At 38.2% G+C, this 27,932-nt stretch overlaps 2 long non-coding RNA genes across 3 annotated transcripts; one reads left to right on the plus strand and one right to left on the minus strand.

Annotated features, from left to right (window-relative positions):
- Nucleotides 1-11: 11 nt before the first annotated feature.
- LOC140846138 (uncharacterized) lies at nt 12-27,932 on the minus strand. The gene is made up of 3 exons (XR_012125057.1): nt 27,858-27,932; nt 8,797-8,872; nt 12-288 (listed from the first exon to the last, which is right to left on the minus strand). It is a non-coding gene; the product is annotated as an uncharacterized lncRNA (long non-coding RNA).
- On the plus strand, nt 21,054-27,926 carry LOC118971685 (uncharacterized). 2 transcript variants are annotated; one of them, XR_005060268.2, is made up of 4 exons: nt 21,054-21,733; nt 23,412-23,677; nt 26,965-27,063; nt 27,174-27,926. It is a non-coding gene; the product is annotated as an uncharacterized lncRNA (long non-coding RNA). The 2 variants fall into 2 exon arrangements; XR_012125056.1 differs by having other exon boundaries at nt 26,965-27,926.

Consider the following 27,932-nt stretch of genomic DNA (forward strand, 5'->3'; position numbering starts at 1 on the left):
TTTTCTATGTGATCTACCCTGGTATAAATTACTGAATGAATAAGTCATGGATATATATCTTTTTTTAACTTACAGAGACAATCTAGTCTTGAAGCTTATCTCACTCATTCCATTCACCTCACCAGGTGGTAATGTCCTCCTGTGGCCTGCAGACTCCAGTCCAAGGGAAGGGGGACAGCAAAGCAGGAATTAGAGGTGGGGGCAGTGTGAAAGACCTGGGGAAGCTCATCCACTCTCAAAGGTGATGCAGTCACTTCTGGCCAATATCCAGGGTAGATGTTCCAGAATCTGTGATTTTTGGGGGGAATCATAATTTTAAAGCCTTACTAAAAAACCATAAAATGACTTAAACACCATTTACCTGAATGTTATTTAATTTTCACAACTGTCTCAAGGTACCATGACTTCACATGTGTGATTTTTTCATTTGTGACATGAGCCATCACAAAGAATGTCCATTTGTATCACTTTGTAGACAAACCAGATGGATTGCTTTTTCCTAATTATGCCCAGTCCTGTCCTATATCTGATATTTTGCCCATATTCCTAAATGTTATCTTGATTCATTCTCTGGCAGTCTAAATTCCAGTTGGCATAAATGTCACGATCTTCTGAAACTTGATACAATTACTTTTAGTTGGAAGTGACTTTTTCAACTCTAAATCCTCATAACATTTTATCTGTGTCTCTTATGATATGTATAAATTTCTACATTGTTCTGTAAATATTTGCATATGAATTTTAGGATCATATTTTAGCTCTTCTTATATGAGTTAAATAATGCTTACATAGTGTGTGTTGCATAGCAGTAACCATGGGTTCATGTTATATATTTTCTCCTATCTTCTACATTAAAACATAGCAAAATAATTGATGAAGATCTAAAATGTTTGTACCAGTTTAGCTGTGTACCAGCCAAGTGAAAAGATACAGATTCAACTATTCCTTTAACGGAATATTATTTTCATGTTGCTTAATCCTTGCTAATTTGATAGGAAAAGCACAGTACCTTGATATTTTTAATATTTTAAAAGCATAAATGTCCTATTTATTCAGGTCTTGGCTATATCTAGGCAATGCACTGAGGGCATATTGAGAGTAGGTCATGTGATAATAGTAACAATATCAAATATGTATGCCCCAAGTGTTATCTTAAGCACTTTATAGATTTTAATTCATTTAATTCTTATGAAAGCCCTGTGACATATGTACTAGTAGGATCCTGATGTTACAGAAGATGAAATTGAGAGGGCAACATGTTCAGTGAGCTACCTGCAATCACAGGGCTGCTGAGAGGCACAAACAGGGATAAACCTCCCCTTACTTCAGGGCTGAAAGCAACTCTCAATGCGGCACTTCCAAGATCTGCTGTTTTGTGGATACAACTTTTTGAACAAGGGCTTCTGGTCACATTTAGGGCACAGGGGTTATCAGAAGATCAGTGATAGTTCTTCTCCAGCTTTCTAGATACGTTGTTTATTTAAAATTGCCTCTGGCACATTTTATCTGTTATCTTGTAGATTAATAGACTAATTTTGTTTTAAATGTGGATTTGGAATTTTGAAGGTTTTAGGGTATCTTGGAAGCATAATTAATGTGGTATTTCACTGACTTTTTTTGTTCTTCTGTCAGAATAGATCTGAGTCCAAACACCTTCTAAAATAGAGCAATAAAGATGAATTTACTTGCAGTAAACATTATATGTATAATATGGATGAATAAGTAGACAGCTCAATACCTTAAGGCCAAGATGGCAGGAGTTTTACAGCACTATTTATTGGAAAAATCTTTTGTTTGTACATTCCTGAATGTGCTTGCAGACTTTCAGATTTCAGGCTTTGTTTATTGCTCCTTGGAATAAAAATTATACTGTTGTTCTTAACAGATTTGGAAAACACATTTTGTTGAATGAGTAAATGCAGTCGATAAAAACAAGGGGAATTCTGGTAAGATGGGAAGATCTCAGGAGGCTTCCCTATAATTCCTCTGCCCTGCCCCACAACGTAAGAGGAACAAACGGAACACGGTAAGCTGACTCAAAAGAGCTATTCACCAGGCAACATCTGTCTCTGTAATAGTTAAACATTCTGTACTTTGCCTACTGACTTCTCTGGTAAGTCATCTTTTCCCTTACAGCATCTCAAGTGTGTCATCTTTCAGGACACGTGGGTCAGACATAGTCCTCCTCTGTATTCCAGGACCTCATCTTTTATTACCATATGCTCTAGGAGTATGCTTTTCTCTCTACTCCACCAGGACATCTTTTCCTGTCAATGTGTCTGCTTTGTGACAGTCTTTCCCTTTAATGTGTTTAGGGAGGGACATCTCTTTTCAGCATGCATTCCAGTTGTAACATTTTTATGTCCTTGGGGCTTCCATCCTTGATTTTTTTTTGTTTCAGGATAGAGGTCATTTTTGTGAATGTTGTTTTTGACTTTTGTTTGTCAAAACAAAACATTGCATGTTATTTTACTGTTGTATTATCAGTGAACTTTCGCTTTTACTTGCTGAAATTTGTGTTGCAACAGCAGGTACAGATTTAGCATTGTTTTTCTGAGTGGGGCGCTGCTGGAGATGGGTGGGGAAATGGGTACTTCTTTCCATATTAGGTCGACAATTTATGTTCCTACCCAGGCTAAAGGATTTTCCCTCATTGCCTTTCAACAGTTTGCCTCAGTATCATCCTCTGGAAAACTACTGTTTTCTGTAAGTAATCTCATGACAGGCAGGATAAAAGTGTGTGTGTGTGTGTGTGTGTGTAATGGAGTTTGTTCAATGAAAATTAGGATAAGAGGGGAGAAGGAGAGACTTGTTCATATCTATAAGTAATAGACATGCTAATATGTATTTCCTACTCTAATTCTCATTTAACTGACCCTTGGTATAGTGAATAGATAAAAATGGTCTCTGAAGCTGAAGTGTTTGGACTAGTAGCCCAGCTTCACTGTCAACCAGCTGTTATAACCTTGAGGAATTCTTCTAACCTCTCTGTGATCTGATTTCCTTATCTGTAAAGTGTGACCATTATCATTTGCAAAGTGTCGATTGTAGAGTTTAAACAAGTCAAGGAACAGTTTGTTTTAAATTTTGGTCCCCCAGTGTCTGGAATTTTCTCTAGCATCTTTAGTTATCAATAATCTTTAAGTGGATGTGGAATAATAATTATACCCATTTTTAAAGATGAAATAACTAGTTCACTGGGACAGGGTAAGAAGTTTCTCTGTTATTAAGTGCCCAATAAGTGACAACGGACTCAGGACCGAAGGTCTGTATTAGTTAGGACACAGGTTTGGTTGCTATGAAGGAGACCTGAAGTAGCAGGCTAGAAGGTGACAGGTATTTTAGATACTATGTAAAACTCTGAGCTTGTATGAGGGACCAGCAAGGTTCCGAGGACCCACAGTTCTTCTGCCTTCTTATTCTATCATTCTTAATAGTTTGTCCTTATTTGCAGTCCAAGAAGGTAAAGGTAAAGGGGGAGCATGTGCCCCTTCCTTGAAGATGGTGGTTCTCTGGATCTTTTGCACATTAGAATCACTAGGGGGGAACTTCAAGAAATATTGATCCCTGGTCCCTACCTCTCAGAGATTCTGATTCTGTTGATCTGATATGAGCTCAAGGCATCATTTTTCGGTTTTGTGTTTCAGCAAGTGTTTAATGATTTTCCTTTCACTCTATTGATGAGGGAGAGATTCCTGCTCTAGGGTTATAAGGATGGCCAAAGACACACCTGACACCGGAGAGATGAGATCGGCCGCAGTCTGTCATTCACATTTACTCACAGCCTGGGAGGTGGGCACCACATGGCACATGGGGCCATGTGGTAGCTGAGCTCGGGAATAGAGTGGGAAGCAGGCTTTATAGTATGAACAGGACAGGGTATCTCCTAGTCCCAGTGAGAGGACGTGATTACTTGTTTGAATAATTCTGTGGACTGGCAGGGAACTGAAACTTCCTGCTGACGTGGGAGTATTGTTTAGCTAAGGCACCTAAGCCACAGGGACTGAGTTTGGGGGGAAATTTGCAGTGAGGCCATTTGAAGCTCCCCAGTTTTCCATGTCAAAACACCAATGTCAATTAATGTTAAGCCTTATTTCAGGTTTTAATCCATGACAATCCATGATGGATTTTGCAGGTTGGCTGGCAGTTCAAGGAAGTATTTATTCATTGAGTTATTTGATTTTTTTCTCTTAATATTACCCTTTTATTTTCTTATGCTTTATTTTCACTGTTTCTGTATTCAGAATCTATAATCCTTGTTTCTTTTTCTTCTTCTATATGATTAAATATTACTCTCCTTCCAGGTTCAGCTAACTCCAATTTCTTCCCTTGTAAAATCTTTCCAGTCTACTCCAGAAATTTTGCTCTTAATCCCCCTACCTTACACTTCTTTTAAAATATCTGATAATAAAAATCACAAGAAATTGTGATATTTCTTAAATGAAATATACTTTTCTACACAAGTTATTTAACTCTTTTGTTACTATTCCATTTTTCATGTTTATTTTGACCACTCAATTCAATCCTTAGTATCTGGAGCTTTGCACAGTATTAGTTCTGTCTTCTGTGGTCCTTAGTGTTGGCCTTTTCACAGAATAGGTGGGTGTATGCATTTTGGTAATACATATACAAATACATTTCCATGAATACTCACATCAATAAAAAATATAAAATATATATTTAGCTGGTATATTTAATTACACAACTATATAGTTAACTGGCATATTCACTGCACACAACTTTTGAGATATAATTAAAATGCAACATCACTTTTTGCCTTTTGTTCTCCATTTAAACTGTATTCAGCAGGAAATTCCACCCCCCCGCCATCAAATAAAAATTGTGGCAGACCTCGTGGCTTTTATGGTCAATCCTAAATAATAGAGAAAAAGCAAATGTTGTTTTATTGACAGAACATTTTTATATGATTTTTAAAATTAGGTTTCCTATCCAATCTATTAATCTTCTTCAATCTCCGTTTAAGTATGATGTATCTTCTTGTCTTCCAGTTAGTACTTCCAACAGGCTGGCCCCCAGTCCGGGGGAAGATGAAAGGCTAATGGGATTCTTCTTTCTTTCTTCTTTGGCTACCATGCCTTTTCCACCATAATCATCTCTCAATTCCCATCTCTCTTGAAGAAACATGATTTCAGGAACTCTCCTTTATTAGTTGTTTCTATTTACCTCTACTAATTTCATCATAAATTTCCCTTTATACATTTATTACATAATTTCCCTATATTTTACCTTCCCTAGATAATCTGAGACGTCTCTTTTAAAAGTTTTACTCCTTTTCTCAGAAAAGCATTGACTTTCTTAAGCTTAAAAAGTTATCTTTCTTCCTTCCCAGTGGAGAGTCTAGAAGGCTGATATTTTTTTTCTTCTTTTTATATGTCTGGTGCATCAGAATTTCTCATTGGATTTTTCACATTGTGTCTAAAATCAAAGTGTTTCCTTTTATATATCTAGTGTTTTCTCTGCTCCCTATGCTATATACCTTGCCTTCTTTCAAATATTTTTACCAATGCCCTGTGCTCCTGTTTTTTGAATGAGGGCCAGTACTTCTCTTCTCTTTGTTCCTCTGTCTAGGGCTTCTTTCTCTCTCTTGGTGGCTGATTCTTTTTTTGTGGCCACCCTTCCTTTCACTCCCCAGAAGTAGCATCTTTCCCTCCATGTGGCCATTCTATAGTATCACTAGTACTAGTGTTATGGCCCCATAGACAAATTATTTCCTCTATCTTTCAGCATGGGATTCTCTATTAAGTCTAAGCAAGTCCAGAAAATTATTTTCTGTTCTCAGACCTTGAAACCATCCCTTTCTCTTCTTTGTGTGCCAAGTTATATGGTCTATTCCCCTTGCTCAATAGATGAATTGCTGTTTCTCTTCTGATGCTAAATAAAATTTATCTTCACTTCTCTCTATTATTCATCAATTTCATATTTCATACTCTGTCTATGGTTTGGGGAGTCTTCTTTCAAACTTTATGCTATGGTATTCACCCTTCTGTGGTTAAGAGTTTTTAAGAATTTCATTTCTTCTGCTGCCTTATAAAACCTCTCTTTTATTTGGCACATCAGGCAGAATGCATTATATTATCCCATTCAAACAGTCAGTAATCACTTTGCTATTCTCTGTTATCTTGTCAGTATATCACTGTTTCTTTTTCCATAACACAGAGATATTATAGTTTACTGACGGTAAATCTATGTAATTTTCATTTTCTCACAGTCTTCATCATTTTTGTGCATAATTTTTAGATCTTTTGCCAGTTAAAACACAAATGGATCACCATTTTGACATAATACTCAGATTTAATAGGTAATTATTACATTTTTGTCATTTTTATCTCAGCACACATTAATTTCTATGATTTAATTTTTCTTTTGATATCTAATCTCAGTATTGCTATCTTTCTTGTGTATTTTTAGAGCATCTCCATTTCTCCCAGATTATTTTGCCCAGTTAATCTGGGTTGTATAGATACCAAGACAAACACTATAATCTCACTACTCACAGCACTTTATGAAATGTGGAGGGAAGGATATATAAGAAACAGTTTTTACTCTCAAGAAAATCACAATCAAGTGGGGAAGGCATATGCTTAAATCAGTAATTAAGTTCCAATGTGATATGCACAATGGTAAAAGTATAAATAGCACAGAGAAGATAATTACAGATACTGAAGATATAAGTAATGCTTCATTCACAGAGGCATGCAACCCTGAGCAGCACTGTTAAAGCCAACAGGTCATCAAATAAACAAGGAAGAGATTCTTGACAGATGGAATGGCATGTGCTAAGTACAGCTGACCCCTCAACAACATGGTGGTTAAGAGCATCAATGCCAAGTACAATAAAAAATTCATGTGTAACTTTTGATTCCCCCAAGACTTAACTGCTAATAGCCTACTGGTGACTGGAAGCCTTACCTGTAATATAAACAGTTGATTCACACCTATTTTGTACGTGACATGTATCATATCCCATACTCTTACAATAATGTAAACTAGAGAAAAGAAAATGGCTTTTTAAGTTGCATCAGATTTCCAACATTTTTTCAATATATTTAGTGAAAAATATCCACAAATAAGTGGACAGTCAACTGTACTGAGGTATGGGGCACCAAGTTCTGTGTTGACTTATCAGTAACTCAACTAACTGGACAGGTAGATGTGGGTGAGCTCTGGAACATGAGATTGAAAGGCAGATGGGTGGAGGCCATAAAATATCTTTCCTATCATTTGGAGGAAGAGTGTTGGCCTCATATGTGATAAGAAACCAGCAAAAGCCAATTAGCAGGAGACTGATGTCATCAGGTAGGATAAGGTTTCATCACTGTGAAGGATGCATTTGAGCATGGCGCACAGGAAGTCAACAAGGTGAGTTATGGAGCTCTCATCCAGGAGGGAAATGTGGAGGAGCCGAACAACAGAACAGGAGGTGATGATGGAAAGGCAAAGACTTGCCCTTGACTGGACCTGGACCCACGAGAAGAGAGTTCCGAACAATGAGCAGATTCCTGGACCCCGGGGGTGAGCTGCATATCAGGGCAGTTAAGTTTGGAGAACGGGGGGTACAGTCCTCCATGTCAGCCTTGTTTATTCTTTGAACTGTAAGTGCAGAGATCTGTTCTACCAGAGAGCCTGCCCTCTTAAACCTCCTGCCTCTTCGGGCCATTTACTTTCTGTTTTGCCACTCAACACAGAAGTTTCTATGTAAGAAAGACAGGCTCATATTCCACAGAGGCAACTGGAGATAATCCCAGGGCCGCTGCAAGTGGTGGATCCCAGAATTGCAATAGTGGCGATTCTTGGCATTGTTATAGCTCATGAGGTGACTTCCTACATATATATTCTATTTATCCAAGGACTGATGCATGGAATCAAAATGTAGTGGCATGGGGAGAGCGTCGTTTGTTATATTTATGAACCCCCCAAACTGAATCAATGTTATTTTATGCTAATCAATATTGTTAACATTCTAGGCAAGTGACTGTGTCTGTTTCAGCATGCCCGAGCATGTTGGGAAAGTGGTGCCATGCCAGCCCAGAAATATTCCATATAATATTTAAATTAGTTTCTTGGTGAAACTCATACATGAATAAAATAGCCAAATTTTTAAATTTTTTTCCCATTCAGGATCCTTAAATGCCATCTTAAAAAAGTAGACTCTGGGTTACTGTATCCAGGAAGAGCTAAAGAATATTTATATTTAGTTAATGCATCATCATTTCACTACTACAGCTCAAATTTTTCTCCTTAAGTAAATCCCTTGGGTCTTGCTTTTTCTACCTGGACACTGGGTACACTTTTCATTATCTGCCAAAGCACTGCAGTTGTTTTAAATGCTTTTCTAGTGCATTCTGGAATTTTATTTTCAGATTTTCTTTTCTCCTTGGTAGACTTTTGTATTTTTATTTATTTATTTATTTTACCACATTCCCCATGGTTATCTTTCTCATCTTTCCTTCTGTGTGCTAGAAACACTCGGCTGGAGTGGAGTCCCTATTACACGCCCATCACCAATGCACAATGTATATCAGCTTCCCTTTGCTTCATAATTATCATTTCCATTCTTGACAGATTCCTCAAGGCTTCACTTTTAACAGTGCTTCTCTAAGCGTGTTTACACCTGTCAATGAGCACAAAGTACCTCATTTTCCCCTGGTGAGACTCTTGAATATTAACTTTTCCGTCAGGGTTCCCATGAGCAGCATTCTTGCTCGCTGCACTTATCAGCTGTATCCATTCACTGTACCTCCCCTACCCCGCCCCTGCCCCATCCCCGCCACATACCTCTGTGGACTCCAGATGCACCTTTCCCTCCGTGTGTTTCATCTGTTCCCAGTGTGATCCAGATGCCTTGTATTTCCTTCCAGGGAAATGAGAGATCTTTATAAGCCATCCCCTGTGCGCTGTCTTTCTGCCTTGGTGCCCAAGCCTGTGAATTTTTCCCCACTGTGCCACAGGTGCACATGGCTTTCTCCCTCCCGGCGCAGATGTATAATTCCTTCACCTTCTGTTTTCTTATCACTGCTGTTCTTTGTGCCCTCGTACACCTTTTTACCTCACCTGCTGCCTGGCTGTGTTACCCTTTCTCATTGCATGCGTCTATCAGTACTTCTTGCTTTAAGAGGGAAAGATGCTTCTCTGGCTTTAGGAGAGGAAGAGCCGTTTCTATTTCTCCCAGTATATCTGACTTGATTCTAATGCCTATCGTGGGATTTTACTCTTTGGTGCTGTGCCTCTCATACTCTTCACTGTCCCAACAGGAATATGTAGTGTTGTGCCTTTCTCTTGAAACAGACTCTGGGGTCATTATTTGCCTTTTCCTTTATATGCCTCATTGCATTAAGTAAACACTTGTTCAGAGTTTGCTACAGGAAGCCTAGTGCCAAGTCCTTTGCTCATCCAAATGAAGACGACACAGTTCATGTGCTCTCTATTGTGTAAGGCATAATCTCACCCCTAAGGTTTTGGAGAAATGGGCAAATTTCTTATACAATTGTTTTTGTGTGTATCATCACACACAAAACAGAGCTATGCATGTAATTTACATAAATTACGTAGCTTTTCCTCATCACAATGAGTTATTCTAGCTTTTTCTTGAAAAAGTCCCTATGTAGTGGGGCTCTCTCTCCTGTGTTCCACAATGACCTGGCCTTTTAATTTCTTTAATTCGATTTGCTCATCTGTGAGTGTAACAGCAATACTGTAGTGATGGAGATGTTCCCCCAGGTTTGGTATATTTAATTGGTCTTCTCAGAGTCTTACTTAGAATTTTTCCTTAGAAAACCAAAATGCATACTTTCCATTCTCTTTATGCATCATTGTCTCCTTAAGCATCATAAAATATAAACTATGTTCATTAACTTTTCTATCTCTCAGTCAGGTCTTCTATCAATGTGCTTCAGTGCATAATAATTCTACCTGGGAAAATTTCAACTTTTCCCCCTGGTGCAGAAAATATCTCTAAACAGTTATCATCCCCTGTAGTGCTGTAAGGGGAATTGGTTTTCTTTTTAAACATTAAGTTTTTATGGAAATTTGCTCCCACATTAGCTTTTATCCATTTATTTGGTTTTTAGCTAACTAAAAAATGAAACAGTGAAATTATCCCCTTTCTGTTCACTGATTGTCTTTTACTCTTTAGTGCATAGAACCTTCAGTCTTTTTCTATTCAAAGATTAAAACTAGTACACTGTTTATAATTTTAATAGTAACTCATTCTCCCAATATTTATAGAGCACATACGTGTGCCAGGCCTAGTAATACAGAAGAGAACAAAACTCTTGCCTTCATAAATTTTACGTCATAGATAAGGAGACAGAAAATGACTGAATTAATGAGCAAAATGCAGTTTACAGTACTGAGAGCCATAAGTGCTTATGGGGAAAAAAATGACACACACATACCAAGGAATAGTGATAAGAAATGTGTGTGTGAGTGTGTGAGCTTGTGTATATGTATTGGTCTTATTGGTCCAGGGAGGGTCTCTGCTGAGGGTGAAGGAATGAGCCATTGGTATCTGAGTGAAGAATATTCCAGGTGATGGGACAGGAACTCAAATGCCCTAAGTTGGGAGTGTGAACTGACGTGTATGGGAAACTGGAAGTCTGTAGAATTTGAGTGTCATTTGTGAGTTAGGAGGTAAGGTTAGAGATGAGTTTCAGACATACTAGGGCCTTGTAAGGCATTTTACATTTCATAAAGTCCATATCGTGAGAACTTCCCTAAATGCAAATTATATTCCTCACCGGCCCCAGAAGCAATACTGATTTCTCCTTTTCCTAAGGGCTGCTGACTTTCCCCCAGTGGACGATCCGTCCCTCCCTCCCTCTATGTCCCTTTCTCCTTTCTTCCTTCCCTGTTTTTTTTCCCCCCATGATATATGTTTCTTCGTTCACAATTTATCCCAAGAAACACGGTGTCTTATCCTCATTTATAAATGTTTTCCTCACCCATGGTGACCTCAGGATATGAGTTTTTCTAGGGACATTGCATTTCTTATTCATTCTCAGGTCACATGAGAACAAGGGCCTGCAATAAAAGTTTGCTGCAATGACAAGAATGAACTTTTCTCTTTACACACTTCAGGGCCCTTCTCTGATTTCCAGCTGTTTTTTTGTCTTCCAGCTGTGGCCCCTTTGGTGTTTCAGATGCACAACATAAATCACATTCTCTCCCTGTGAACTGTAGGTCCCTTTTCCCCGTTTTTATTAAGTTGGCTGCTCCAGAGAAGCATACCTTTGTGCTCACCCTGCCCATGAGAGTCACCTCTGTAGCTGCCAGAGGCAGTGTGTCTTTGCCTGCTCACGGCCTTGACTTTGTCTCTTCTTCGTTTTGGCACCCCTTTCACCTCAGGGACCCTACAGATTATACCCGTCTAACTGGATAAATTCTTGATCGCTTTTGTTGGCTTCTTGTCAGCCCTTTAATGGAGCACAGGGTGGTTGTAGAATTCTAGATTTGCAGTTAGAAATGATCCTATGCAGTCCCGTCTTACTCGCTAGATGAGGGAATGTTTTCCTCCTTGCCCCGCGTGGAGAGGCACAGGGCGTGCGCGGAGGTGTGCGGTTGTTTCCTCCCCTGCGCCGCCTGTCCGAGCACTTCTGCCCTCTATGGAATAGCAGTCGTGATGTCATCTTCCGGTCCCCCAAGTGCCTTGTCACATTGTCTACTCATTCTCTACTATCCAAATGACAACCAGAATCCTATTTGCCCAGCGAAAACTTTCTAGCTAACCCTGGCCCTTCACTGTGTTGCCCTGCTCTGAGCATTTATGTCTTGTGGTTGATACTACTTATCTGACAATAACCCAATATTTTCTAACACATACATATTTATTAATCACTTATATTTATTTACATTTATTGTTTCTTCAAGTAGATCGGTAGATCCTAAGAACAGAGTACCTCCCTATCTCTTTCTCTCAAAATCTTTCTCTGTCTTTTGTACTCAGCACACATTACAGTGATGACTTTTTTTCAAGTAGGGGCTCAATGGTATATTTCAAAAATATTCACAGAACATGATCTTTCTACTCAACTTTAAATTCCCACCCCTCCTCTTATTGGAACGTTTGATATGCTGTGTTTATGCCCACTTCAGCGTGGACTCCTGCCCCCTACATTTTGGGGAAGAGAATTCATCACTGTTGACCCTGGAAAATCAACTTTGATCTCTTGTTTCATTTTCTATGTGTTTACTTTTCTTGAAATGTTCCCCAGGCAGTTGTTTCTCTTTGCAACCAGATTAAACCAACTTGTTTCTCCATTACTTTTCCTTTCTCTCAGTCATCATTCTTGGTTCACCCCATTATACACACACAAAACAGCTTTTGCTGTGTGCCTTGATTTTCTGCAAATATCAATTTAATAACTGTTCTATCTTAGCCAAAAAAAGTGGTTCTTATTCAATTACATTTTTCAAATCTACTGCAAAAGTGATAAATATTTCTTGTGAACGGTTTGGAAAAATCACCCATTAAAATAGCCTAGAATACAATATAATTTCCTAGAGTTAAACTGTGTGGGTGAGTGTGTGTGTTTGTGTGTAGTGTGTTTCTGGTCATAAATATATATGTCCTATCTTCTAATCCATTTATACTCTGTGTCATTAAATTATCTTCTACTATGACATTTTTACATTGTCATATCTTTAAAATAAAGATTATTTATTGGATTAAATACTTAGGAAATATATAAATAAGAAAACAGTTGTTTATAACCAACTACTCAGGATGACCATTGTTTATATTTTCATGCATGTAGCATGTTGTGACTGTGTTACATTTCATTACATATTTCCTACTACATAATTTTTAATATTAGGACATGTTAGCACAATATTTTATCATATGTATATTGAGTGATTGGTTTGATCAAATTATATTAAATATTAGTTTCCAAGTTTTTTTCTTACAATTTTGCAATTAGCCTTACTATAGAAATGTTTTGTTTCACATTCCCATTTTATTACTTCAGATTAATTCCTATCTTAAAGTCAGTTGAATTGAATTTTTAAGCTATGAGATCTGTTGTCAGTTAGCATACCTCCATTTACGTGTGACTCGGGAAAATGAGAATGTTTGCACATGAGATCTTGATATTACAGAGTTTTACTTTTTCTTTTTTTTTTTTTTTTGCCAAATTGACAGGTATAATAAGCTATCATATTATTTAGTAACTTCATATTTCCTGAAATAGTACTGGAAACAAACTTTTTAAAGGGCTCGAAGCTATTTGTATTTCTTCTTTTGTGAACCTCTAGTTCTTGATTAGGATATTTTTTTCTTAAGTATTTTTCAGAGATACCTCTGTATTAAAATTGGTAACTCTTTGTTATATAGGTTGTAAATTGTTCTCCTAGTTTGTTGTGAACTTACCTTTTATATTGCTTTATGGTGATTTTTAACATACAAACGTTTTAATTAGTCAATTTATGGATTGACTTTGACATATGTGTTTAGAAAGCTCACTTTATGGTTGTGACCAGATAAATATTCACTGTATTTTCTTTTAGTTGCATTTTATTTTTCATATTTAAATGCCACCCTTGGCCGTGAATTGGGTATATGATGTGATGTAGAGGTCTTTGTTTTTTTCGAAATGAGAAACTACATTTTTTCCCCTATAATGTTATCCTTCACAGATTTGAAGTTTATTTGTAGAATACTTAGATGCACAAAATATTTCTTTCAGGTTTACACTGCTTCACTCTCTTTCCTCCTGTATTTATTTACTTTGCTTATTTTACTTAATTCATCTTTCTTCATTTGATTCCTAGGTTTCTTTTTCTCTATGTAGGATACAGGCACATGTGCTCCCAGCCTCTGCGTGGGGAAATCCTCTCTTCTCTGCCCTCCTGCCCAACCCTTGCCATCCCGTCCTTATTGTACAAAGGCTGTTGTCCTGTCTTAATTTTTGAAGGTGTCCTGACTTTCTGCCCTGGTAATCTACTGACGACTTTTGCATTTGTGTGACTTTGTCATTTCAACTTAAATCTCTTCCTTTTCCCAGCAAACGTCATAAAGCGAGTTTTCTTAGATTCATTTTGTGCCTGCTGCCTCACTTTCCCTCTTTCTTTGTAACCCTGAAACGTTATATTTTGGCTTCTTGAAAATATCAGGTTCGTTCTGCTTTAGTTATTACCTTGCCTCCCTTTTCTTCCTCTGCCTGAGCCGTGGCGTGGTCCTCACCGGCTGAGTCCAGCGCATGTTTCCTCTCCACACTGATGTGGGCTCAAGTTCCTGCCTGCCCCGCAGTGCACGTCCTGGAATCCCTTCTAACTCCATCCGCATTATATATTCTTTGGTGTATGCATTTCATAGCAACGCAGCGTTCTCATTTGGGGGCAGTACAAGTGCTGTATTTTTCTCTGCAGATGATTTAGTCCCTTTGTGTCTCACCTGTTTTTGTTGAAATGTTTTAATATACTCCAAGGTTGTCTTTAATCCCATTTCTGTATCCCGGCTGCTTCACTTTATCTCAACCCCTACCCTGTATATGTCAATACTATTCTTGGTCTTTTGTTCCAGGGAGTTCAGGGGATTTAAGATAGTTACTTCTTGGCTTTCTTCAGTTAAGTCGGCTTTTATCCTTCACACTCTGGGGAGACCTGGCTATCTTTTCTTCTATATAGTTGTTCCTACTTTCTGTCTCACACTGCAATAAGTGATTTGTTTTCCCCTTTGTTTTTTTTTTCTTTTTCATTTACTTGTTCTCTGTAAGAGCTCTCTCTTGTATTTCACATTTCAATTTTCTTTTTTTTCAGTCTCTTGTCACCTTTGTGTCTGAGTATTATGTTTTCTTTAATCCTTCATATGTTGCTGAAACCAAGCTAAATCATCTTTGCTTTTGATAAGTGATAACGCTTTTTCCTCTTAAAACCATAGCAAATGCTCTTTCTTCTATTCACTTTAAAAGTGATGGTCTGTCTGATCTTTTTGTACTCGATATCCTTTTATTTTGCTTCAATTTAAGTTCCATGCATTTGTCATCCTTTGCATTTCTGTTATTCATGGATCTGCAGATTTCTCTTTAAATGCTTGAAACATACTGATCTTCTAATGGATTGAGTATTATTTTCTTACTCCTTAAATATTAAATTGCCTTAGTTATTTGTAAAGAAAACTGATTTATTCAATGATTCTCACAGAACACTTACTTATCAATATGCCAAGGACTAAGAGGGATGCACAGAAGTGTGGGAGGAAGATCAATCTGGACTAGATCAGCCAGGAAAGACCTTAGGGAGTGTAAGATTTGAGCAAGTCTTAAAGGACTGATAGGTTTTGGATAGCTGAAGAAGAAGGGGAGTAACCAAGCACTACAATCTTTCTCTTATTGTTTAGACAGAACAGTTCAGTTTTGGAGATGGACCAAATAAAAGTGACTCGAAGACAGTCAGACATTAACAATCACCAGCATAACAGGTCACATTTGTTTTCATTGAGAAGATAGAGAAAAAAGGATAGAAAAAAAAATAAACTGGAAAATGACCTTTAGAACCGTTCAAATGAGGGTCATCTCAATTAAGGATGGTGGTGATATATTCTAAATGGTCCCAAATAGTTACAACCTCCTTTCTGTTAACACTGTTTCTCTTAATTTATAAATCATTGTTGCCATGTTTCTACTTTTAGTCTATTATATTAAATTCATCATCAACCAATCTGTAAACCAATGAACATCATTCAATAAAATGCTACATGCCGTAGTGTATATAGAAGGACTACTTCAAGGAGTTTTTAGTCTCATGCAGAAGCAAAATGAACTTTTAATTTTGAGTAGTTTAAAAAAATAAAATGAAATAAAATATATGATTAAGCTCTAAGTCTGTATGAATTTAGAAAATACAAAGAAATACAAAATTCAGAAAATAAATAATGGAATTAGTCAAGTAAGTCATCATGTAAATATAAAAGTATAGCTGGATCTTGAGGAGTTTAGGTAAGTAGAATAGAGAAAGAGAAAATTATAAAGATATCTTGAGGATAAATATCTAAAGATAATTACATATTAGCTCATGAAGTCAGTGTTTATTATTACATGTATATCCATTCACTTGTTTATTTAACCATCAAAAATTGAGCATGTATTACATGCCAGGCTTTCTGTTAGGCCCTGAGATATAGTGGTGAACAAGGCAGACAATCTCTTTGCACAAATAGAATTTAGATGCTGCAGGGATACCCATTCAGTAAAGAAAATAAAACAAGTGAACAAAGGAGCTAATACTGAATAGTGGAAGTGCTATAACGAAATTAAATATTGTTTCATGACAGGGAGACTGGGGGAAGAGTCTAATTTGTTCAGGAAATTTGGAGCTGATTATAAATGATGAGAAGGGGTTAATCACATGAAGATGTGGGGTAGCATATTCCAAAGAATGGGAGAAGCACATCGGTTGGGCTTGGACCTTTTGGATTTGTAGCAAGAATGGAAATAAGGATCCTGTTGAGGCAGAGAGTATAGGAAATAAGATATGAGAGGCAAACATGGACACACCATGCCAGCCTTTGCTGACCATGGTCAAGTGCCTATTGGCCATTTGTTGTACTCCTTTGTGAAGTGTTTATTTGAACATTTGCCCATTTTTTTTTGAGAAGTGTGGTTTTCTTAGAATCCTGTTTGAGGTTCCTATAACTTCTTAAATCTGTTTTTAGAAGGCTAGTTGTCTTTCATCAGTTTTATAATTTTTTTCAGGTAGTTTCTCCTAATTTTGCTTCTGTCCATTCTTTTCTCTTCTTCTGTTTGCCTAAGCATGTTATATGGTTTTAAAGTCCATGTCTGATAGCCTCACTGTCTGGATTACCTGTGGGTCTGTGTACCTTGTCTCTTTAGTTTCCTAATGTGTGACCATTATCCTACTTCTTGATATTCTTGACAATTCTCAGTTAAATAGTGATATACTGATAATTCTAGAATCTTCAGGTAACACTCTCCTCCCCTGGAAAGGGTTTGATTTTTTCTTGTCAGGCAAATAGAAGGCAGATCACCTTTAATGGACTCAAGTTCCTTTTTGGGTTTGTCTTCTTAGGGTTTAGCTCTTCCTGGATTTTAACTGAATGCGTAAGATGCCTGTTATGGCTCTTCTTCTTTACTGGGTCTTGAACTCCGTATCCAGTACTGGGAAACTGCTGATATTTCTACCTGAGTTTTTGATTTCATAAAGTTGCTTTATGTTTGGTTACTTGGCAGCTGCCCTTGTATATGTGAAATGTAGGAACTGACAGATTTCGTAGGAGCAATTTCACGTAGATAGCTGGCTTCACCTACTTGTGGTTCTCTTTTTCTCTGGCACCTTGAGTTTTCAGGTTTTGTCTGCTTTCAGCCCTTAGTTCATTTTTCCTCCCTCAGGCCAGTGAAGGTTCCAAACTGTAGGCAACTCCTTTCTGGCATGTTCGTACGACCAGTACTTCAAACTAACATGTGCCTCTATGGACAAAAGCCCTGGAGAACATCTGACTCCACTCTATGAATTTCCCTTTGTTCTGGAAATATGACTACTCACGTGGTCTCTTACTATTCTCTGATGTCACCAAACAGCTGTTTTTGTTTTATTCATCTTATTTTGTTTTGTTTTGGTGGATGAATTAGTCTGGTAGCATCTGTTCCATCATACCTAGAGGCAGACGGACCTTCCCTCTACTTTAAAAAATAATATTATCTACATTACTTAACACTCATATATTTGACATTGAACCCCTAAAATATTTTGGGTATAGGACATACATCTGTATGGCCAGGATTGCTCAGCACACTGAACCCTTCCAGAATAGGAGTTTGATTGACAAACTATTGATTGACAGTGTGGGTAAATGAGTGGGAGGGCACCTGTATTGTACTCTGAGAAACAGTCGTGGGAGATAGCTCCATTACTGAAACTAAAGCAGGAGCAAATGTTCAAGAGACAAAGACAAATTCAATTTTCATTTTGCTAGGTTGTAGGCACCAAAGAGTAATTCAAATAAAAGTGTCTAGCAACTAATCAGACAGATGTTTTGGCGATTGGCAGAAAGGTCTGGAATATCGATATAGATTTAGAGTCGTTATCAATGAAATGCTAACTGAAACCGTGGAGGGAGAGAAGAATATTTCAGACAGGTATGGAAAGATTCAGGTGGAGGAGTAAAGAGAGACAGAATTCCAAGGAACACCAACAATACCCATGATTACTTTAGGCGTAAGAAGCAAAAAGAATAAGAAGGGGTCACAGGAGGAGTCAGCCATGCAGCTTAATGAATGATGAGGGCAGTGAGTTTCAGGAAGATGTTCTGAAGTTTCCAAAGCGGGGCTGTGTCAGAGTGCCAAGAACTGTGAACGGCCTGAGATTTTACTGTATTTGCTAAGCTAACAAGCGGTCTGCCACAATATCAGGGATACTGATGAAGACAAGAAACTCTTGAGTCAGAGTTAAAGGACTTTACTGTCCATGACTGAGCAGACAACATGAACTTCATGTTTGCAAATGTTTCCCTTGCCCCCCAGTTCCTTGGGGCCAGTGAAGGGTGGGCCGAGGTGGACACTGCACACATATGAGTTTGCATCACAGCTGTGTATCTCTGAGCTCAGGAAACACCAATTTTTTTAGCACTGATTGTAAGCAAAATTGCCCAATTTTGCTTGAGGGAGAGATTATCTTCATTATACTGGGCAGCAAATAAACCTTCTCTAAAGGAAGTCTCTAACTTCTAAAAAGATACTATGTATAAAAAAAGCTGTCAGTGCCTTTCCTCTCAAGGTGTGCAAAATGTGAGAAATCCTTGGAAAACTGTCTCCCATAAAAGGGGCAGACAAAAATAATCATGACCAAAATTAATATTTATTCAATATAAATTTTGTGCTGTATGTTGTCCTAAGTATCACTTACCTCATTTACTTGTCAAATCAGTTCTGTTAGGTAAGTTACCTATTGTACTCTATTTTATGTATAAAAGTAGATCACCAATGGACTTCCCCAGGGTCACACAACTAGCGAGTGGCAAAGCCATGATGTGAACTCAGGCGCTCTTTTGAGCACTGCACGTCCTCACTCACAGTCCAAGACAAAAGGGTGTGACACCAGTTCACTGGCTGCAGCAGCATGATGAGTACTGATGACTTCACTGAAATGCATTTCTGTGAAGTAATAGGGACAGAATGCAGATTGGAGTAAGTTGCAAAATTTACAGATGGGGAATTATAAATGGAGGTAGTGAGAATAAACGACTTATTCAAAATAACTGATTGTAAAGAGAGAGCTGGAACAAAAAAGTCAAGAAGATTTTTTTTTTTTAATTCTGAGAGAGTTTTACTAGCTTATGCCTGGGAAGGTACCAATGAAAAGAAGGGAAAAATAACCAGGAGTAAAGGACACGGCAGTTGACAATATTACAAGAAAGTAGGGCAAACAAGACAGAGTCCAGGGCACACATGGGGAGGAAGGAGAGTCATCTCCTTCATTACGACACGAGGATTTTGTAGCTGTGTCAGGATTGAAGTAGTTCCCGTCCGATGGCTTTGCTTTGATTCTTGAGGTGGAAGGTGAGATTGTCTGCTGAGTTTAAAGTGCAGGTGACAGAAGAAAGTAGTCTGGTTTTTGAAAATAGAGCAGCTTTCTGTGAAGGACGGGTGAGAGAGCTGAGAAGGGGTTTCGTGTGAGTTTCTTCAGCAGCGCTCAAATGCTGTTTTGCTCAGATGGGGAAGCGGGAGAGCGAGACTGATCAAGGTTGGGATTTTCCAGAGAAGGAGAATAGGGAAAGGAAGCAAACTGGAAAAAAGGTTTGGTGGAGGCGATGGACCATGAAATCTAAATGGGACAGGAAAAAGAAAATGAAGGCAGCAAGAAGTCGGTACATAAGGAGAAATCTGGAACCTAAAATCCTGCTAAGATAAACATTTGGTGCTGAAGTACGTGGGTGAGCAAGCTGGGAATAAATAGGAGGTTGGGACCCTGCGCTTTACAATGAAGTTATGTTTAACTTGCCATCAAAAACCATAACCTCTTTACATCATGTCAAGAATCTTGTGATTATAGACAGGAGAGCTGGAGAATTAACCCCCTGAAGCTTTTCTTTCCACCGGGCATATGTTGACAGCAGGCAGCGCCTACCACAAGCATGCATAAAGTATTTTGTAAGGTTGCCAGGCAGAAAGATACAGACAGGAGAGTGCCTAAGTTACAAGAAGCTCTCTGTCAGAGGAAATAATGTTTCTGAGGCAAAGCAACTGTGTTCTCTGAAGGGACTGAGGCACTAGCCCTGGATAACTACCAAGTGCCTGGGTTGCCTCCATGTCTTGGGTATTATGAATGATGCTGCAATGAACATGAGGGTGTAGGTAGGTCTCTCTTCAGGATCCTGATTTAATTTCTCTTAGATACATACCCACAAGTGGAATTGCTGGATCACATGGTGTGCTATTTTCAATTATTTTAGAAATTTTGATTTGCATACTCTTTTCCATAGTGTCTGTACCAATGTACAATCCCACCAACAGTGCACAAAGGCTCTTATTTCTCCATGTCTTGGTCAGCACTTGTTATCTATTGTTTTTTTGTAACAGTCATTCTGACAGGCATGAAGTGATGTCTCATTAGAGGAAGGTGGTCAAAGGTTGCAAATGTCCAGTTGTGCAGTAAATAAGTTCTGGTGGCCTAGTGGTGACCAGAGCTAACCCTGTACTGTATATTTGAAAATCGCTAAGAGAGTACACTTTCACCACACGCACACAAAATGTGACTATGTGAGGTGGCGGATGTGTTAACCAACATTATTGCGGTAGTCATTTCACTGTATTTGCTAAGCTAATTGTGGTAGTCATTTCCCTTTTACACCTTAAAATTACACAATATTACATGTCAATTGTATCTAAAAAAGCTGGGGAAAAAACTGAAGCAACATCTGTTCTCAGGATCGGCCTGAGATGGAGCATTAATGTTGCTCAAGTTTTGAGGTAAGTGTGGTTTGTTTCCACTTGCCCATACCCTCTTCTGTTTCTTTCCAGTTTTTGGCGACCTTTCTCTTCCTAGATACCCACCCCCACCCCCTACCCTGACCCATGGCTGCATTAATTTTTAGCTATAACTCAACTGGGAATACTTTTTAGGCCTTATCTGCAGTATTTGATTATATAGGGAAACCTTCCTCTTGACATTTACTCTTTCCTTATACTGTTCTTCAGTTGCTATTGTTTTTCTCCATTTCCAACAGTCCTTTTTCAGTCTCCTTAATGACCTTCTCTTTCTCCATTCATCCCTTAGGTTGATGTGCCAAAGTCTTGATCACGGGCTGTAACAAATAAAGGAGACATTGCTCGTTGCTTACCTGTGCCTGTTGCATTCCCATGTTATCTGTGCATCCATTTTTCCTTCCTCCTGACCAACAGAACCTGTTTTAAACTGAGTCCATTGTTCAACAGCTTAAGAGTTCCGTCCTCTCCTGCGTCAGGATGTGATCATGTGACTGGGTGACCAGCTGTTCCTGTTTGGCTGGTTCGGAGGGGCTTTCAGGGCCGAGAGACTTTCTGTAGTAAGACCGGGAAAATTCTGGCAAACTTGGATGAATTCGTGACTTCACATCTGAGTGACTTCTAGCTGCTGGTCCATGAAAGAAATGTCCTGTGAGGCACAGCTCTCTCTTTAAAAGAGAGCGGGCATGCCCTCTTCCTCCTGCCCGAACAGGTTATTGGAGCTCCAGCTGCGTCTTGGAACTTGAGTTGACCTTGAGGAAGGAGAGCGAGAAAACGAGGTGCTTGGCTTTCTGATAGTGCTGTACCCAGCACGAAACGGTGTCCTTTATTCCGGGTTTCTTTTTTTCCAGCTGAAGGTAGTCCCAGGGGTCATAGACTCTTCTTTTCTCACTCCATGTACCTCTAAAGTAGAAGGATAATATCTTCCACTTTAATGGCATAAAATTCACTTCTTTGGTCTTACGGGGGCCTCTAGATCCATGTGGGCAGCTCTATTTTCAGGTCTCTTTAAATGTTCCATGTGCCAAAGCAAAACTGAACATTGCGAAAATATGCTCCTCCACTGCTTTCCTCATTTTGGGGGTACAGACTGATCTTCAAGTGGTACAAGCCAAAAGTCAAGTAGTCATTCTTGAATTTCTATCTTTACATCTTGCATTCAATTGATGGCCAGTCTCTCTTAATTATATATCTAAAACCTGGCCTTTCTATTCTAACTAAACTTGTGTTGGTTTAGGTATATATTATATCTCCCCTGAGTCACTAAACTGTCTCAAATATTTATAAATTACCGTACTCTTATTGATAGATGCTAGAACCATCTTTTTAGAATGCAACTCTGACCATTTGCCTCTCCTCTATTAAAACCCTTGTTATTGCCTTCAAGGAATAATACCAAGTTAATAGGTCTATAACAGGTATCAGATCTGGCCTGCTCTCCTCCACCTCATCATTTTGTGCCAGTCCATCACATCCATACTAGGGTCTTCTTATATTAGACACAGGGCTGTTGCACATGCAGCTTCTTCTACGTGGAAATCCTTCTCTCAACCATGATCACATGCTAACCCAGTTCTCACACTTTCTTGGTTCATGACACCACTAGTGACTCAGTAATTTTTTTATAGCACCCATAGGTGTTCATGCATATTTGTCTTAACAACTCATTAGTCTCTTAAAAAAGTAATATGTTTACATTGAAAAACAGTATTTCACTTTTCTTTCTTAGCCACAATTACTTATTAGCCAAATGTGTGCTTCTTACTGGGTGTGACAGTTTCTCAAACCTTGTGCTTGAATTGGACCTTGTCATGTTTATTTCTTGTTCCATGATTAATTTTGATGTTAGTAGATTTCACCCAGGCTACACCTCTACAAAACTTCATCATCAAAAAAAATACAGCGTGATCTGTTAACACTGTGAACCCCGTTTCACAGGCTGCCTGACACTGTTATGCTTCCTCAGAAAGTTAAATATTCCAGGATTCTCCAGCGAGTTTGCTGCAGTGCCCCAGAGTGTCTTGGTACATCATCTGGAAACCAAGATGCTAAAAGGTTGGCACTGAAAGTAGTGCCAGAAGAATTTATCCAAAAAATGTAGTGATTGTTCTATTCAGAACATGGTATCTGATATGTCACTGTGAGCTAAGAGTCTGTCATTCTTATCTTAGATTTCACTGTAAGTTTAATAATTTCTGCATTAAATAGAATTTGAGTAAAAGGATGGACTAGATATATCAAGTTAGTGAAGAAGGCTAAAATTAGGACTAAAAATACCAGCAGTAGGAATTCTCCCTTATCTAACTACAGCAGTGCAGTGGGTATTGAAGCGTACCACCCAGCTTGCCCCTTGGCAGTAGAGGCGCTCATTCACCAGCTGCTGGGAGTGCTCACTGTTGACATCCGGGAATTGCCAAGACGAGCTGCCTTGCACAAGGCTATATCTTTTCCTTGCAGGTAACCCACATCTGATGACTGGGACAAAGGTGCACTGCCTAAATCTGGGACATCTTCGAGGAGCCATCCCTGCTCCAGAGGTCCCCAAAGGATTGGCTTCCACCTCTGCTGATCAGCATCGCAGTTCAGTCTCCGCCTCATCTTCCCCATTTGCTCGGGGTTTTTGTATCGAGCACTACCTAACAAGGTTGCTGCACGCATATCTCCATCTTAGGATGGAGCCAGAGAACTTGACCTAAGGCAATTTGTTATCCAACTGTCTTCTGGTAAGTACATTATTTTTACTTACGAGTATGCCATTTTGAAGTAGTATGAATTTGTTACTCCTTTGTAGTGTTCTATTAATATCATTGCACTATGTTAAATACACACTCTTAGGAACAATGGATTGAGCTATGTCTTATTTTCCCAATAAATTTTTCAATTTTTTCTTGTTATGATAAAAGTGAAGTTATATTTAGTACCTGATATGGCTGGCTCTCTTTCCCATTAATTAAAAATTCACACATAAATTTCAAGATTTTGGAAAATTCTGTACTACTGGAAATGATGGACCATACATTATCTATAATCTCTCAGCATTTAAAATAATAAATTTAAAGTTCTTAATTATTTCTAGTGAACAAATCATCTTTAATATAGTTCATTAGATGCAAACACATGTATAAGTAAGAGTATAACAGGATTTTTTTTCCCATTTAGCTGTTTCTCTTTGAAAGGACAGGAAACAGTGTCCTTACTAAACTCTGCAACTCAGAGTCTTCATAGAAACTGAATAAATATAAATTCAGAATTTTTTTGGTATATTGATTTTTAAAATATTAGTCAGGGTATATATAGTAAGAGCAAAGGCCTCCACAGTATCACAGTAGAAAAATGGCCAACAGAACAGCCTGAGAATGACACACACCCGGAGAAAGGCAGATGGCTAGAACCTATCCAGTCTTAGAACAGAATGATTCTGGGCCAAGCAGGTCAGTACTGAGTGGGCCATCATCTGAGAACATAGGAGAGATCTCAGATTACTCTGCAGTAAGGTCCAGACCCACATGACGCAGCAATTAGGGAGTTAGTGCTCTTATATGAATCTGGCATTATTGGGCAAGTGTAGAAAAAGAACAGAGAGGTAAGAGCGTTCTGTGTCCTCAAAATATATTATTAAACTATCTCTTTCCTATTTATTTTTTGAGTTATTGTGGTAGGAAGTGAAGAAGTTGCTCAGTTCATTCTTTCAAGATTAAAGTCACTTAAAAATTTATAATGTAATTGTTTCAACTTTATTTGCATTTGGATCAATTACAGATTGACCATATACAAGATTCCATTGGGAGTGAGCAGTTATGAAAAAAAATTAAGCTCATGAGTCATTTTTGCCAAAAGATGGCGCTAATGTATCTGTTAAGACCACTTAGCTATGATGAGGGAAAATTTTTGGAATAATTCGAAGGCATGAAACTAAGGCTGTGAATAATGAAAATATACTTGAATTTTACCATATTGATTTGAAATGTAAACAACTTAATCTGAAAGACATGCTTTCCTGAAAATGTATTATTAAACAGCAGCCTCCCATAAGAAAGTTAACATACCAAATTAAAACGCTTGTTAAAGGGGCAGGATTCTGCAACCATTTTACTATTTTCCATTTTGACAACAAAGTTGGAAAGTATGAGAAAGACAAAACAAGGAAATAGTAAAATAATATGTCAGTGGCATACGTTAGTTTGAAACTCAGAATTTTGTTGTTTTGCTATCTAAAGGTGAATATTAGACTTATATCCACATAAACATGTAATTTAGTATCTCCAATAACAATTATTGAGGATTTACTGTATACCCATACTACAGTAAGTGTTTTACATTCAGGATTTCACTTCATTCTCAAAACAGCTTTAAGAAGTAGGTATTCTCATCAAATCCATATTACAGAGGGGACAAATGAAGCTACTTTGGAGATGGCAAACATTTGGGGCCAATATTTGAATCTCAAAGCTTATAGTCTTAGCCACTGTGCTGTACCAGCTCTAAATATTTTGTTTAAAATTTGAACCCTGTGTTCATAAAATATAATATTTAAGCCTTCCAGATTACAGTGACTTTTATGTGTAGTCAATTAATTTTCATAAACACATTTGAAAGTGGTGGGTATGTTCTAGAGTCTTTGGATAGGAAGTCAGCAATGCCACCTGCTAGTGGTGCAATCTAAGGTAAGCTTCTCTGCCTGGAAAATCACTGCAATCGTGCTCGCTTTAATAACAGTTGTGAGAAATAGAAACAATGCATCTACAGTGCTTATACACAGTACACACCCCGTATATGAGATTAAATATTTTCAGCACATGTATAACAAGGTATGCTTTCCCTCTCCAAATTCTGAGCCATCAGTGAGAAAAAGTCCTATAAAGACAGTGACTAAGGCAAACATTCATCCTGTGAGTAAAATTATGATATATGTACCTCGCATAAGTCTATTCGAGTCTAAAAGAGTCACTGAATACATGGCTTCAGAATTGTCCATATGAAGATTATTTTTTAGGTTGCAAAGTAATTCTCTACGAGGTTCATAAAACAATATTTTTTGAGTCATAATTTATTTTAATGTATCCATAATGTGATACAATTGACATGTTTTGTAAAGTAAATTACATAAAGTGAGATGAAAGTAAAAGGATTATACCATATCATCAAATCCTAGTACTTTCACTATTGAACTAAGATTATGTAAAACTTTGATATTAATTATTTTGCAATATTCCTTTTACCCATAAAGTTCAAATTAGTTTATTTCCCTGGAAAAACCCTATGGCAAATCATATCTGAATGAAAATTTTACTGAGTTAAAATAATTATCTTGGAAATAAGGAGTATACAACAAACTTATTAAATGAAGCCTGCACATACAACTAGGGTATTGAGGTTTGTTTGTGTATTTTGTGTTTTGACTAAAATTAGATTTAAGCCCACATATGTATTCCCAAATACCTAATTATAGCTATTTCCACTGTGATTTCAACTATAATTCTCTACTATAACTTATATTTGAAAGTTCCCCAAAGTCATAACATAAATGTATATTTAAAAAATCCTCAGTCCCTTGGTGAATTTATTTTAACATCACCCTCTGCATTTCATTACATGGATTAGTCTTTTAAAATGGAGAACAGCTGGCTTTTGCTTGCTGTGTAACAGCCTCCCAAAGTCTTCCCCAGGATAAATAACCCCAATTCCCTTAGCCTCTCATCCTAAATCCTATTTTCTAACATTTAAATCACTCTGCTGATCAACCTGGCCCTCCTCAAATTTACTCACCTCTCTGTTATGCTAAGCTGTCATACATCATTAACCAGTTTTCAATCAGTAATAAAGCAGCTGCCACTCACTATATTCCCTACTGGATAAGAAATGGCCCACACAGAAGAACAGCCATTGACACACAAAATGGAGCTGTTTGCAAATATTCTTTGGACCCACACATTTGTTATATTCCTATCTGTCAGAGTAGAGACTTAGGTAGTGTTCACCATATGCCAACCCTGATTCTCTCATTCTTCAGACTTGTCTTCGTGTCTGAAAGTTCCTGGCTGTGCTGGTGACACACGATGAACACGATGGGCTAGGGACGACTGTATGGACGTCATGGACAAAGGCAGGGGTAACTTCAAGGTTCAGGGTCCCCTATGATTCCCTACTTGCTGGTTCCCCTTTGAAGGTTATTGAGTTGACTCCCCTCGCACATTCACTTCCTCTCTTAACTCTTTACAGAAGGAGCCGCCTGTACCCCTCGTCACTTCTGTGGTCTTCACTCTCCCATCCAGGACTGCTTTTTCCCACCCATGGGACCTCCCCATCCACATTCTTTCCTTACACACGGCAAGAGGTGAGCTTCTTGGGAATGAAAAGCTGATGTTTCTCCGTCACATGAACGCCTTTTGGTGGAAACGCCCTTCTGACGCTGCTCGCAGTCCTGCTCCTTCCTACCGCGCTTTGCATTTATAAATCGGGCTTGGTTTGTTCGTGATCATCTGCCTGCCTTCCGCAGGAGACAGAGCCAGGCTCATTATGTCAAAATAATGTTTGCTGCTTAAAACTTCTCGCAAAGAACCTCCCTGAGCTCTTCAGGGGAAAGATACTATATAAATCTAATAAAGAATGAATACATAAATGATAAGAGGCTGGTCAAGGCTGAGTATAGTGAGATTTTTCTTTCCTCCTTTGTAAGAGACACTATAAATTACAATTTTTTCCAAAGTGTGGCAGTCTTATTAAAAGAAAGAAGATTATGAGATATTTCCCTTTTCTCCTGAGGATAAAGGAAGAATAAATGAGTTTAAATTGTAGTAGAAGGCATTCAGGTTGGATAGAGTTTGTTCCTACAGAGCTGTGATATTTGAGTAGATCTGGTCTGTATGTGAGTGTCATTAAAAATGAACCGAGGGACAAATGGACCTGCAAATGATGCGAATGCCCTTTCCACAAGCTGATCTCCATATGGTGGCCACATTCTTCATGTGCTGGATGACT

Source organism: Manis javanica, chromosome 14 (assembly GCF_040802235.1).
Source record: "Manis javanica isolate MJ-LG chromosome 14, MJ_LKY, whole genome shotgun sequence".
In the NCBI taxonomy this organism is placed as follows: domain Eukaryota; kingdom Metazoa; phylum Chordata; class Mammalia; order Pholidota; family Manidae; genus Manis; species Manis javanica.